The sequence below is a fragment of the Perca fluviatilis genome, chromosome 10, assembly GCF_010015445.1.
Source record: "Perca fluviatilis chromosome 10, GENO_Pfluv_1.0, whole genome shotgun sequence".
Classification (NCBI taxonomy): Eukaryota; Metazoa; Chordata; class Actinopteri; order Perciformes; family Percidae; genus Perca; species Perca fluviatilis.
Genome location: NC_053121.1, coordinates 18,788,924 through 18,804,086, shown reverse-complemented (window position 1 = coordinate 18,804,086; position 15,163 = coordinate 18,788,924). Strand labels below are relative to the sequence as shown.

At 40.8% G+C, this 15,163-nt stretch overlaps 1 protein-coding gene across 5 annotated transcripts in view; it reads left to right on the top strand.

The window, feature by feature from the left end:
* Positions 1–15,163, top strand: part of LOC120566918 (A disintegrin and metalloproteinase with thrombospondin motifs 2-like) — a 202,201-nt gene that overhangs the window by 104,209 nt on the left and 82,829 nt on the right. The window lies entirely within an intron of this gene.

The following is a 15,163-nucleotide window of genomic DNA, read 5'->3' as shown; positions in this document are numbered from 1 at the left end:
TGTATATGTAGAATTCAGCCCTGTGTGCATCACCTCTCTGGATAGTGCAGCTGTTGGCCGAGACGGCTTTTCCAGGAATTCATTTAAAGAAGTATTGCTTCTGATCAGATTTTGTATACGTGCAGCTGGGGTCAGAAAATTAACAGCGTATAATGAATACCATACACTAGAGTGACCAGATTTCCTTTGCGCGTGACCGTAGTGCTCGTGCACGCACACGCTTTTTAATGTGAACATGTGCCAGCCCAGGTCAGACATAGACACAGACATATTAGACACAATTTTGCCAACAGCACACATAGGCCTACTGCTCACAACATAATGGGGTATCTCAGTTAATATTCATGAACTTTCTTGGTATGTAGCCTACATATCTAAGAAATAATGTTAAAAGACATTGAGTGAGTTTCGTGTGGGACCAACTTTATTTTTCAGAATTAAAGCATTCTTTTGGAAAATGCACCCACTGAACTTGTGAAAAACTTTGTGAAAAGGTATTTTTCATTGCATGGCACTAAACAAATTATTTGGAACTGCTGCCACAGGCTTGAACTAAAGTTACGGTAACACATTACGGCGAGGGTACATGAATTATGAATTCATGCTTGAATTAATTCATGATTTGTGCATTACTTAATTCCTTTACATCTTATGAATCATCAGCAATTGACATGAGTTCATAGCCTCTCATTCATGACCTCATGCACATGCATGAACAACACATCAACAACACATCAACTAAAGCATTAGGTAAGGTGGGTACATCATTATGCAGAAGTTGTGTTCAAATCAGAATTTGCGATTTGTGATGACCACATTTTTTTTGCAGAAAAATAATCATGATCATGCTTAATAAATCATAATTCATAATGATGACCACGTACCTAATGCTTTAGTTGTGTTTGTGACTATGAACACGTCAATTCCTGATGATTCATGGCTTACAGAAAATGAGGTTTTGCAGTGTGTGCAGAACGCTGCATAATCATCGACCTGGACTTTGCGGAGGAAGGGGTAAGCCCTTTGCAAATCTTTAGTGAATGCTGACTTTCTCTTTGGCATTGTCATAGTAGTGTAGCCTAGCTAGTGATATAGCCTAACTGTTAAAACGAGACAGATAAGAAGAGGCATTGCAACAATGTTTACAAATATACATTGTAATGCTGGCTGCACAGATTATGCAGACGCAGACCGCTACAATTGACTGACACACACACATTGTTAAAATCATATGCTGGACGCTTTATTAGTCTTTCTACATGGGTTTAGTTAATGATCGGGCTATAATAAGACAACGTCGGCTATGTAATCGCTGACAACCAGGACAATTTCATAGTGGTTGGTGTAAATCGGGGCATTTTAGCATCCCGACAGGCTTTTGTCGGGACTCGGGACACGCAACTCAAAATCGGGACTGTCCCGGTCAAATCGGGACTGTCCCGGTCAAATCGGGACGTCTGGTCACCCTACCATACACCAGTTTTCAAGTTTAGATGTTTCCACAGATCATAATAGTGACAAAGACCTTGGAAGTGAGTTGAGTCCTCAGCCATTATGGTACAGTATATGCAGACACAAACAGGACTTGTGAGTGAAAAGATGGTCTGTAGATCAAGTTATGCTTCACCTCTTCATAACACGCAACCACTTTTCCACTGTGGTCCCTTTTGCGAACGCTGTCTCCACGATCTAGATCAAGCCCCTGAGGCCTGATCCTGTTCTGTCGTTCCCGTCTCTGCCTCCAGACCCAGTGAGGGTTAAATCAGTGTTAGGGAATTTGAGGGCCTGTCCATGAATTATTAGGCTAATTCCAGCTAATGAGGGAGGTCATTTTGAATGGATGCAGACATGGAGCCTGTGTGTGTGTGTGTGTGTGTGTGTGTGTGTGTGTGTGTGTGTGTGTGTGTGTGTGTGTGTGTGTGTGTGTGTGTGTGTGTGTGTGTGTGTGTGTGTGTGTGAGAGCGAGAGTGTGTGACTTAAAATGCTGGCATCACTAAACTGCAAAACCACACATAGGCCTGACCTACTGACCCCTTAAGTTACCATAGCAATAAGTAGTGGTTAAACAATAAGTGTCCTGATGTTGCATTGATTTCCTGGAACTTATAGTGTGTGATATTTTGTTTTGAAAGGTGGCTGTCCTTTATCCGTGGTTTCATCTGAACCCCTATGTAACCCATTCCAAATCCACTGCAGAACCGTGAAACTGAAAAGAACTTTGTTTCTGTGTTTCTGCTCTCAGTGTCTAAATAGTTGTGTATCTTCATAGAAGCCGGTTTCATTTTAAAGCAGTCCTCTGTAACCTTACAGCTCGCAGGAATATCAATAGCATTGTCACTGTGCTTTCCTTGACACATCTTAAAGTATCTCCTCCACACAGATCACACAAGATTCTAGCTGATAGATGTGATGCTTTTTAAAAGGCCGGCTGCTCTGACAGACATCTTTGCTGCACGCGCTTTGCCCTTCTCTCTAGTGTCTTGTTGGCTGTGTGGAGCTGTTGGCTGCTATGCACTGGGTGGCCTTCTACAAGGTTTCTGACATAAAGACGATTTGACCTCCAGTGGACGTGTGTGTGTGCGCTTTATCACTGAAAGACACAAGGCTAAGGGTTAAGCAGAGTTGCAGCAAAGCAATATTTGTGTCCGCCCCGACCGACTATATCCTCACAAATTACCATACCACCAAGTTATACAGTATTCAGTGCTTTTCATGTTCATGTTATTTGAAAACAAATTTCTTATGATTAATAAAATGCCTTTTGCATTAGGAGTCATTCATGCAGTATGTAGGTTGCATGGCTCACAGTGTCTATCATCTCTCACCCTGAAAGGCTGCTAGACCACAAACTGTAGCCTCTTTACACAGAGACACCACAATACTGCTGTGCGTGTGTGCGTGTGTGCGTGCGTGCGTGCGTGTTCCCGCCATGCCGGCTGTCCCTTTTACACATACATTAGTCTACGTCAACGACGTTTCATTTTCGGGATTCTTCAGGTGCCACCGGATATAACACTGGATGTCCTTAATTTTCAGCCGGATGTCCGTTACCTTCCGCTTTCTTTGTGTTGGCATTCTAAACTCTGGTCGATTTATGAGGACTACGGTTAACTGCTCCTCAGATCTCTGCAGGGTAAATACAGACAGCTAGCTAGACTATCTGTCCAATCTGAGTTTTCTGTTGCACGACTAAAACAACTTTTGAACGTATACACGTTCCACCAAAACAAGTTCCTTCCCGAGGCTATTTTGCAGCGGCACCGTTTCTCCGTCTGGTGCTTAGCGCCGCCCAAGACCAATGAACCAGAGCACGTTTTTCTCCCTTTCCTGAAATGTTGTGTGGACTAGCTAGACCATCCTCCGCAGCGCTATGGAGGAAGCTCTTGCAATACGAGACTACACAGATATTGATCTCAGTTAGTGGGATGAGTTGGAGGGGAGCAGTTTATCTCAGTATCTCTAGGAATTATGGTTGCATCTACCTGACAATTTATATCCAATATGAAAATTATTGTCTGGTTGGAACAGTTACAGCGACACATAACGCTGGGTTGTGCAGTAGTGGATGAAGTGAGCGATATGGATAATGTTCTGTATTACGGTATAGGTACACTGTAATACATTTCATGTTAGTTTAACTTGGAAATGCAAGTTCCCCTGCTGCCTTGAAAATCGAAGTTCACTCTACTTGAAGACTGCCTTTGTTTCAACTTAGAAATTAAAGTTAATGATGTTGATGTAACTACAGTGTTCTAGTTTTGTTAAAGTTGTTCTTTTAGTTGATTTAACTTTGTATTACTTGGTTTAACTTCATACTTTAAGTTAAAATAAATAATTTATTTTCTTTAATAATGCAAGAAACCTTCCTTGCCTAGTATAACAGACATACTTTCCTGCTTTATTTCAACTCACAGTTTCAAGTTAAAACAACATAACCACATTTATAGCAGAGATAGCGTGGGTGCTTGGGTGGGGCCGCCCCGGGGCCCCGTGCGAAATAGCAGCCTCTCTGCTGATCTTGTGTCACTTGACATAAAATGGCCACTAGTGAAGTGACACACCGCAGATTAACGGCTAAAGGAAGCCTATTCCTGCTCAAAGTCTAATACCGTAATACTCCAGCTCTTCTTATCAAACGTAACAGTCACTTAACTCATGGTTACAAATGTAAACCAGCACAACAGTGACAATTACCAGGCAACAAAACACTACATTCTAAACACATTTAATAAACGGAATTCATAAAGTTACATTTGTATTTCGAACAAACGGCAAACTTTTCAGCAAATTTTAACACAACTTTCGTTGGGCTAAATGTGGGCGGAGCTAAACGTTTGACTTTTGAAAAGAACTTTCGATTTCAATTTGAGAAGAGTGAAATTCACAATTTGTTGACAGGTACTCCCTCTGCCGGGCACCAGTGCTTTCTTGTTTGCCACAACACGTGTTATATTTTAGTAGAAATTTGAATAGGCTACATCACTTATCGGCGGTCTATAATTAATTTATTGTGTCCATGCTTTAACTTTGCCGTGGAAGAAGACAGGTTATTTTAAACTCGAAAGGCAGCTCTTTTATGTTGCAACACACACACACGCTTTTTTTTCAACTGATAACTTAACTTACATACCCAAGTTCAATCAACACATACATTTTTTTAAATAGTCAACCCAATGAATAAATGCAAGTTTAACTTTCAAAAACTCATAAAGTTGAGTTCAAAATCCACAACTTGTATAAGCTCGTTCAGTTAAAAATAAGAAATAAGTGGACATAACTAAATGGGTCTGTAATATTTTACAGTGTAATTTTATGTTGTGATAACCATGTCTCACAAATGAAGATACTTTATCACATTGATGCAAAAATCATATAAAAATCCAATATCGCTTACAGTAGTTTCAATATTGCCCACAAAGAGCCTAATGCACCCAGAGATATTAAAATCATAGGTACCATGATATAAATGGCAAAATGTCTGACAGTTGAGAAATATATGTCTCACGGTATATTAAACACATCTATATGGGTAATATATAACCATCATACACCATAGTGTTGTTGCTGTATAATCTACTTTAGATAACATTATCTCTCTGTTAAGAAACGGTGAGTAAACAAAAGTATTTTAGCCACATTTACATTGGCTTATCATTAATCATTAATCTGACATTATCCCCTCATCTTTTTCAATCTTTTATTCTCTGTCTCTCTCATTTTGCCTCATGTTTTTGATAATCAGAAGCACTCTGTTTTGATCAGTGCAAACGTCAGTCATTGTACTGAATTTAGTTCAGTCCTTGAATACAACATCTTGTGATTTTTAAGCTGTTGGAGTTGTAGCCTGATATAAGGATAGAAGACCCGTTTATTTGTTACACATTCTAAAAAAAAAGTCACATAAAACATTTGAATCATAATCTTTGTTGTGACATTTTGAAGTCCTTTTATTACCTTTTTAATATTGCTTAATATATTGATTAGTCTATTGATTTGGTTAGAAATGTTAAATGCAGTTTAACATTCACAATGTTGTGGTTGTTCAGCCAGTGTATATAGTCCTTCACAGCAGTTTCTTCTATTTTTCCACAGTTTACTTATTATGGTGCTTGTTTTTAAAATAACAATTTAAGTGTAAGTAGACCTCAAAGGATCATATCTAACCTCCTCACTGTAAACACAGTCTGTTGACTGTGTCAGAGGGCTTAATAGTTCCATTTTCAAATGCTCCCTGTGGAACCTGAGATCTGATGTTATCACTTCCTCTGGATTTTATTTTTCTTGATGAAACTTGGTCCAATGTTGATATTTCTCTGAATGTTCTCAGGGATATATGTTTCTGAATAGGCCCTGGTCTGGCGGAGGACGTCGACTTTCATTGTTTTTTTATGGCTGAAATGATTATTCCATTTATCAATTAGTCGATTAATTAAAATATCAACAGTTTGTTGACTTTTCAAACATCTGGTTTCAGATTCTCTAATGTAAGGTTTTGCTTTTTTAATAGTTTAATAGTAATAGTTTTCAAATTGTTTGGACAAAATAAGCAATTACGATGTGTCACCTTGACACATTTTTGACTACTCTGACACTTTATAGACAAAATGAATTCATTGAAAAGATAATAACTAGGCCTCATTGAAGTTTGCATCTTGATTTCTTTGATTTCTCTAATACCTGGGACTTTAACCAGCATGTTTCTACAGACTACGCCCTTGATTTGTTAATAACTCATGCTTGTAAACATATAAATCTCTTGTCATGCCTTTAAATTGCTCACTTATTTTGACCTTTAGAGAATCTATAAACAACATATGTTATGTATTTTACATGAATAATGATTAACATAGTTAATCCATTTCACAACCCACAATGTGAAACCCTCCTCATGTTGCCTTTTTCATGCCAGCAATGACAAGAGGAATAAAGGTTTTTAAGTCCCTGCCAAAAACACACACACACACACACACACACACACACACACACACACACACACACATATACATATACACATACACATACACAAAGAGGACCATTGGCAGGTAGCTTTGTGTCTCAGTATCCAGTCACCTCTGCTGCAGCGCCAAGAGTGCAAGAGGCCTCTCGGTTGCGTTTGAAGTGTAACAAGCCGCCTCTGTCCTCGTACATGTCGCAGATGGGGAACCCGAGCTTGGCATCAGGAGAGAGAAGGGGCAACCCAGTGAGATCTGTCACAGGAAACAGGAAAGAGTATAAAAGCATGGACATGTAGAAAGGGAAAGTACACAGCACACAGTTGGCCACAATTTTGATGAAACTTAAATCGTTTTAAGTAATCTTTTAAAGCAGAAATGCCAAAAAATTTACTGTTTTAACTTTCCAGCCTCTAAAATGTAAATATCTGCTGGTTTTAAACTGATTATCTTTTGGTTTTGGCCTGTCGGTCAAACAAAACAAGTTATTTTAATGTCCACGTGTTATGGAAAATTGTGATGGGCATTTTTCTCTGTTTCCTGAAATGTTAGATGTATAGACCAAAAGATGAATGGATAAATTGACAACAACAAAAAAAATCAGCTGATTATTTAATGAAGGGAATATTTGTTAGCCCTAGCTGGACCACTCTATATCTTTATACGTACATGTATACATAGGATTATTGTTCAGAGCTAATTTAATCCCAAAAACCTGTGATTTATATCAACCTTTATTTTGTTCTGGTGCAAATATGTCAACAAATTTCCTCAAAAATGTATGCAGACATGCTTGTAAAAGCCATCATGTTCAGACAGAAAGTATAGACAGGTTGTGTCTAGAGATACACACACACACACACACAGACAGACAGAGGAAAGATCAGAGATCAGATGTACACAGGCGGTTCAGTGCAGACGGTGCCGTTCACATCTCTATTGGCGTCTGGGCCAGAAGAGGAGACATCAGGTAATTAAAAAGAAAAGTGAGAGAAATAACGAGAGGGGGTGAGTGGGAGGGAAGGAGAGAAAGAGAGAAAGAGGCCAGTAGGGACAAAAGATAATGGACAACTTCATGCAGCTTCGCCTGAAAACATAACTTGTCATTAGCAGTGCCATCAACAACCGCCATGTTAAAGCCTGGGGTTCTGCCACAAAGCCCGTCACGGATATAAGATGCAGAAAGTTCTCCTGGAGGGACAGCTGCCTTGTTTTGTTATCGCTGTCAACGTCAAACATCACATTTTACATTTGTAGATGGGGTTTGATTTGCTTATGTCTGTGCATTAATGCATGTCTGTGCATCACCTCCATGTGTACAGTGCAGCATTGCTGTGCGTTCTGCATGTGTGCGTGTATGTGTGCCTGTCCAGTGGTTAAATATTAAGATGGAACTGTCAGACTTGCTCAGGAGGAACTTTGCTTCCACGCACGTCCACCTTGGGCTCCCAGCAAGCGAGAGAGGAAAAATGCGAAGGAGAAGGTGAAGAGGTTCAATCATTTGTGGTTTAAGGTGAAAACAAAAACACGACTACAGAGAGAGAGTGAAAGTTTTCACAGGGAAGGAAGAACTCCAAGTGACAGATTTCTGTCTCTCTTCCAACATCCTTCGCTCCAGTCATCTGCCCAGTCTGATAGAGAGAGACAGAGAGGAGGAGAGAGAGAGACACTGAGCTGTCATAATGGAAAATACAGTAGGTTTTCATGTTCTGTTTATTTTCTGTTGTCATGGCAGCGGTAAGTGAAGTTAGCTTGTGTCAGGTACCTGTTGGTTTGACCCCCGTCTTTGAAGTTGACAAGCGCTCGGAAAACACACTGAGGAGTTTGGATGGTTCACTTTCACACACCCACACAGGCACATGCACAGTGAAACCAAGCATAAACACACACAGACACACACACACACACACACACACACACACACAGGGTAAACATGATCATGAGCATGAAAGTGTTGAAATCGAAGTTGATTGGGGTCTCTGTCTTTAACTCCCCCACCATCATATGCTGTATGTGGGTGTCCATTTCATCTTACAGGTAGATATGGAAGGAATGAGTGTGGAACAGAGATGCAAAGAACAAGTTGTGAAACAGACTAGACCAAAAGCACATTCAGCAAGAGAAGAATTAGCACAAAAGTTTAAATAAAGGTCTTGTGTGTGTGTGAAAGAGCACAGAGACGAGCTAGAGAGAGAGTCTTGGTTATATGAGCGTACAAAAAGCAAACGGGGACACATTAGTTTTGTCTCTGCACTTCCTCATCTTTAAACCTTCGCCTGTAAACAAACTGAAGCAAAGGTCCAACATGCCGGGGAAAAAAATGAATAAGTAAAACAAAAAGTCACACATGCACATTATTCATGTGGTGCTGTCCATTTGACTGCATGTGCTGCTACGTCAGTGCAGTGAAGAGGTAGAAAAGTGGCCCAGCTCTCTCTCTCTTTGCTCCAGCTGATTTGAAGTGAACGAGCCTCTCGTTCTGTACGCCGTGTAAATATTTCAGCAGTTCAGGCGCCCGCGCTAAGCCTAGCCACAGCGCTAACATGTCATTGACCATTAGTGCTAACCTGCTGCTTCTGATTCTCAGCTTTATCCTCTCCCTCTTTTGTTTCTCACAACTTTAATTTTGCTCCATTCCCTGTGTGTTATGCAGTTTGTTGTGTTAGGACTTCCTGTAATTAAGGTGTTATCCATGGAGAAAGCTGCTGGTGTGTGATGTTTATTCAGATTTTGAAGAATAATTGATTGTGAGAGATTGAGAGGCAACTCTTGGCCTGCTTTCCCACTCAACCTCTTTCTTTGGGTTCACTCAATCTCTGGTGTATTTGCCCGTTTGGTTCAAATCTGTTGGGCGGGTTTGAACTCTGGTGCTGACTAAAAAAAACATGTTTTGGCCTTTAACTGTCATAGACATGATCTTATAAGTGATCCGTATCAGCAACATGCAAAATATTTGGTAACCATGGCTCTTGGTGACCACTGGAGGAGATAAATATGAACATGAGGCTCAGTGAAGTGCTGCATGACTTGCTGTCAGTCACGATGATTTTGATTTCCCCACATGGGTTCATGTAGCGCTGATGTAGAATTAAGTACCTGTCAGTCTTCATGTTTTCTCTCCTTGGTTTGTTTGTAATTAGCCAGTGGGAACAACGAACTGGACCAGAACTAAAAGGCAACATATCCTCGGTGCAGACCAAATTAACCAAACTAGGTCTCCATAAATCAATATGCTTTAGAACTAGGTATAAAGTCAGTCCTTTTTTTATACAGATTAAAATGTGTCCGTGGCTCATAGTATCAAAAGTATCAAAAACTGGCAATGAGTGTTTACTAGCTTCTTTTTTAAAACTTATTCTTTGATCATCTTTTTACAGTTTCTGATATGAATTTTAGGCTCTTTTATTTGATCAAAGTTCTTGTATAGCTGCTTTGTTTAGATGACTTGTAACATTTGAGAAGATTTGCTTCTTTTTTAAATTAAATAAATAATTTAGTAAGCTGTGAGAAAGGTATCTGCACTAGTATTAAACAACTTCAAATTAAAAGTAAAATTATAATGCAACTTATAAACCATCTTAGTGAGTATTCAAAGAAATAAAGTTGTTTTCTGACCTCCTTAACCTTTTGACAGCAGGTGGAGACGGTGGTTGAGCAGTATGTCTCCAGAGGGACACAAATAAAGGAGGATGGTTGCACAGGGTGAACAAAAAACAACTAAATATGCACACATTTTAATAATTTAAAAAACTTTATTACTATTATTACTACTTTGTCTTTTACACACACACACACACACACACACACACACACACACTCTCGCATAACACAGAGGACCGATCATTTAAGAGAACAAGAGGTCCGGCCTGTCAACTGAGGCACAGTCTAAGTCAAATCGATCTAGAGGCAGATCTTATTGGTGTACACTCTATTTGGCTGTAACAAACACACTCCACAGACGTGAGTCATAAGGTAGGAATCTTTTATAGTGACTTTGGTCCTAGTTGCTAATCCATCTCTACCACATAGATGTTGTTCGGGGGATGTCTGTGTATGAGTTGTGTGTGTGTGTGTGCTTGTGTGTGTATGTGAAAATATTGAGGGAGCTGATGGATGAAACGGGCTCCTCAGGAGTCCCAGTTCTGCGTTTAAACCTGCCAAAGATTCACACTGAACGAAAAAAGACTGAGAGAACATGGAGGGGATGGAGGTGGTGACAGTGACAACCTGACAAACAGGTGACTTGAGATTTGTTGTTAAGTTAACCTTAGTCTCGCTTTGCCAGACCTTCCTCCACAGCGCTGCGCAGGAGGGTCTGGCTAGTCCACGCAGCATTCCGGGACGGGAGAAAAACGTGCTCTGGTTTATTGGTATTTCTTAAAAATTTTTGCATTTTCTTTATCACAATCATCATAGCACCTGACATAAGCACCCGACAGAGCAACGGTGCCGCTGCAAAATCGCCTCGGGAAGGAACTTGTTTTGGTGGAACACGTGTACGTTCAAAGGTTGTTTTGATCGTGAAACGGAAAACTCAGATTGGACAGATTGGTCTTACAGTTTACGACCACCGTCTGTTGGAGCACAACGCATAGTCTGTTGCACTTATACACTGTGAATTTAGGATACAGTAAGACCATTGCATTCTTTCTTACTCTAAAACAGTAGTTCACATTTTGAAAAAGAAGTGACGGCCCTACGTAGTGGTACAGCATTGACCTCTGCTATATTTTTGGAAGCACATCTCCTTTTTATCTGTCCAAGCATGTTCTCCTGCTAACAAGATAACCTTCAGACAGTGTTGGTTACTTTGTCACAACATCCCCTTTATGATTTGTCCAGTATTGGTTATAATACCATCTCTTGGTCACATTTTGTCACATGTGCCACTCCTTTTTAGGTCACCCAAAACAAAGTGTCTGCCACTGTGTGTATGTGGTTCTGTTCGACGACTGTCCTGTCTATGTTAAAGAGAGGTCCAAGTCTGTCTGGTGTGTCTTAGCTAATTAAAGCTGAATTATTGATACTGTAGTGAATTATTCAGAGGGGATAATTAGATATAGAAACAATGGTAAACACAGGTACAGCTGCACAACAGAAGAAGAGAGAAATAAAATGGAGCGCGACAATGGGACGGTATGGCCTTTATTCCTCTGGCTCTTTGCCAGCCCCCCCCCTCTCTGTGCCTCCCCCTCTTGTTTCATTCCCTTTCCTCCATTTTTATATCATTCACATAACTCCTATCCTGATGTCTCTGTCCTTGACTCTGCAGTGTTCATCTCTCTGTTTCATCCCTTCTTCTGTCCCTCCTTCCTTCCTTTCCGTCATCCCATCCTACCTCACTCAGTTTCTTCCTACCTTACCTCCTTTTTCTCGTCTCTACCTGCTCTTATCTCCTCTCTTCTGTGCCGCACCCATTAGACTTTCCTTCTCCCTGTTGCTATGACATTAGCTAGCTGTAGCAGTGTCAGGCCATTCTTGAGGGATGAGACTAAAGAGCTAAGTCTTGCTCTTTTCATTTAATTACTCCTCCCTCTCTTTATCGTCGCCTCCCTCCCTCCTCCCAGCCTCGTCCCCCTGTATATCACACCCTACCTCACTCTCCCTCCCCTTCTTTTCTCTCTCATGCTTATCCTTTGTCTATCCCTTTTTTTCCACCTTACTGTACCTGTCTTCATGCATGCATTCTCTCCCTGGTGTTCTTTCTGTCTCTCTGTCTTCATCTTGCAAAAATATGAGGAGGAGGAGGGGAGGAGGAGGAGGAGGAGGAGGAGGAGGAGGAAACTGGAGGGACATAACATCACACCCACATCCTTCCTATGAAATTGTTTGGATCATGTGGGATTCTACACAACTCCACCCATTTGCCTCTTGCTTTTTGTCACCGTCTTTTTGGCGTAAATCCATATAAAGTGAGGCTACTGATTAAAAACGTGTGGCTTAATCCAGCTGTGTGCACACATACATTTGCACACTATAGTTCTGCAAAGTGTGTGAAGGTGTGGTTGTCTGCTTCTGTGTATTGGCCCAGGCTTGACCTTGATTACCACAGTGAGGGTGAGGCTCCTCATTAGTGCTGGACTGGAGGAAACAGTTGGGTAATGAGGGAGCAGTATTGTCCTTAGGCATACAAACACACATGCACACGCACACACACACAGATGCCAATGCACCACTTTGTATTAGTGCTTGCATGCACCTGCTGACACCTGCGCTTATGCAAGATCTCATACATAAGCCTCATGCGTGCGCACACACACACACACACACACACACACACACACACACTACTTCTGAGTACATCTTAGTCTCATGGCCCCCCACTCCGTTGTCTCGCCTCACCTTCTGTTTAGTGTTTTTTTCTCTCCCACACACATTCTGCCTCTTCCCCCGGTCTCTGTCTTCCTCTCTCTGTTCTGCCCACCAGACCACCCTGCCCAATCACTTTTTACGGGCTTGGAGAATCACAGTGTTGCCCTCTGGTGGTAGCGCTCACCTGTCAAAGGTAAATGCCTAAAATTGTCCACGCAGGCACTCATAAGTGTGATTTTGTTCAAAATCAACTTTAATCATTAGAAACACAGAATGCTTCACCTCTAGTTTTACTGCTGTCCGACACTGCATAACGCAGGATTATGGCATTATGTAGTTAAGTCTTCACATGTTTGGTCCTTTTATTACTCTTCTTTTGAAATTTAGTCTACTCTTTTGCACCATTCCTTGCCACATTGTAGCCAAGAATTGGCCGCTCACTACACTTCGACACTTTAGGGCAATGTTAGCAGCTCTGTCCTGCTAAATTGACGGTCGCAGGCCAGTTTTTGCCCATCCCTGTCGAAAATCAAAGACCCGTTGTTTTAAAAGATACTAAGAATGTCGAGCTGTAAATCTGCCGCAGTTGTAAACTGCACATGTGCCATGTGAGAATGGAAAGCTTGACAGGCGTAGCAACAGTAACTAAGGGTGGTGGGGCTCAATTCCTCTATGGGTTTGTGCCAGATGTGTGCACATAAATTTAAATGAATTGTAGCATGATTTTAAGGCTGTTTTGGCTACGGTGTGTTATTCACTGTATAATCCTACCTTCTGCTTTATAGTTTTTTCACAACTGACCAGGTCTTCCCTTCACACATACGGTACATTATGTAGGCTGGTTGCAGTACACATATTGTCACCCAGGATCATGCATACTAGAAGTTATATTGTATGCACAGACACACACTTGAGTAAAAAGGTTCACACTTTTTTCCCATAAAAGGTGGTTTATCTTGCACTTTCTTGTGTCTATGAGCTCTCATACATGTTGTTAGCTCTACAATAAGAATGAATGACTTTGGTGGAAAACAAAGAGGCTCTGTGGTCCGTTTGGCCTCAGTTCACTGATGCTCCCATAGTGTCCCAGCTTCACCAGTCTTCAGCAACCACTCAAGTATATAAAGAAGTGCTGACATGCTGGTGTTAGGATTCTCTTTTTGCCCTTTATGTAACAGAAAGTAAATATGGTGCATACACAATCGAAACATTCTTTTGGGTCAGTTTTAGGTCTTTATGAATACAGTAATTTGATAAGTTACCAGCTCTAGTTGTTAAAGGTCCCATGGCATGAAAATTTCACTTTATGAGGTTTTTTCACATTTATATGAGTTCCCCCAGCCTGCCTATGGTCCCCCAGTGGCTAGAAATGGCGATAGGTGTAAACCGAGCCCTGGGTATCCTGCTCTGCCTTTGAGAAAATGAAAGCTTAGATGGGCCGATCTGGAATCTTGCTCCTTATGAGGTATACTTCAACAGTTTGACAAGAAACTGAGACTTTCTTTTCTCCATGGCTCAATTCAAACGGGATCAAAAAATAATTATTATCTCTCCATTGACTCTCGTTCATATTTTTTCCAAATTAAGGTCCCATGGACCAGAAGTAGAAGGGCGTGACTTTTGCTCTCTATAGGTGCAGACACAGAAATGGCACATACTAAGGAAAGCTCATTGTGGGACTGGCTCTAGTGGCTGTAATTCTGCACAAAGGCTGAATTTCGGGAAAGAGACTTCAGATACAGTATTAGGGGACCACTAAGGCCTATATAAAAGCATCCAAAAAGCAGCATGTAATAGGACCTTTAATATACTAAAAGTCCATTTTAATACTCAGGCAAATCAATATTTGGTACTTTTTTGGAACATGAATTGTATACATTTATAAACGTTGGATGTATAGGTTGTAGCTTCTACAATTATAAAACTGAATGAATCAAAAGCAATTAATTATTGAAAATGCTTGTCTCCTTCAATGTAATTTGTTCCAGCCTGTTGGTATCCATGTGTTTAGAGGTTGAGTTTGCATTCAGTTTTCATCCACACAGAGATGAAAATAAGTTTCCGCTAAGCCAAAGTGTAACAGGCAGGAAATGTTTCCGTAGAAACAACAGTTGAGTTGAGAGAGGAAATAATGTGATGCACATCAAATAACAGGTGTTTTAGTGCCATTGTAATATTACAGGTATTTCTTCCTCAATCGGATAAACAATTAAAATCCTGATACAGGACTACTATTAGAGTCATTTGGAGTCCACAGACTTGAAATAGTCTGGGGTGCACACTAACCAAAGCAACAGTTGTCCTTATTACTGCCTCCGCACCTCATCAGCACACTAACAAACACACACACACACACACACACACAAACAGAGCTGCACTGGATTTCATACCTGGAATTC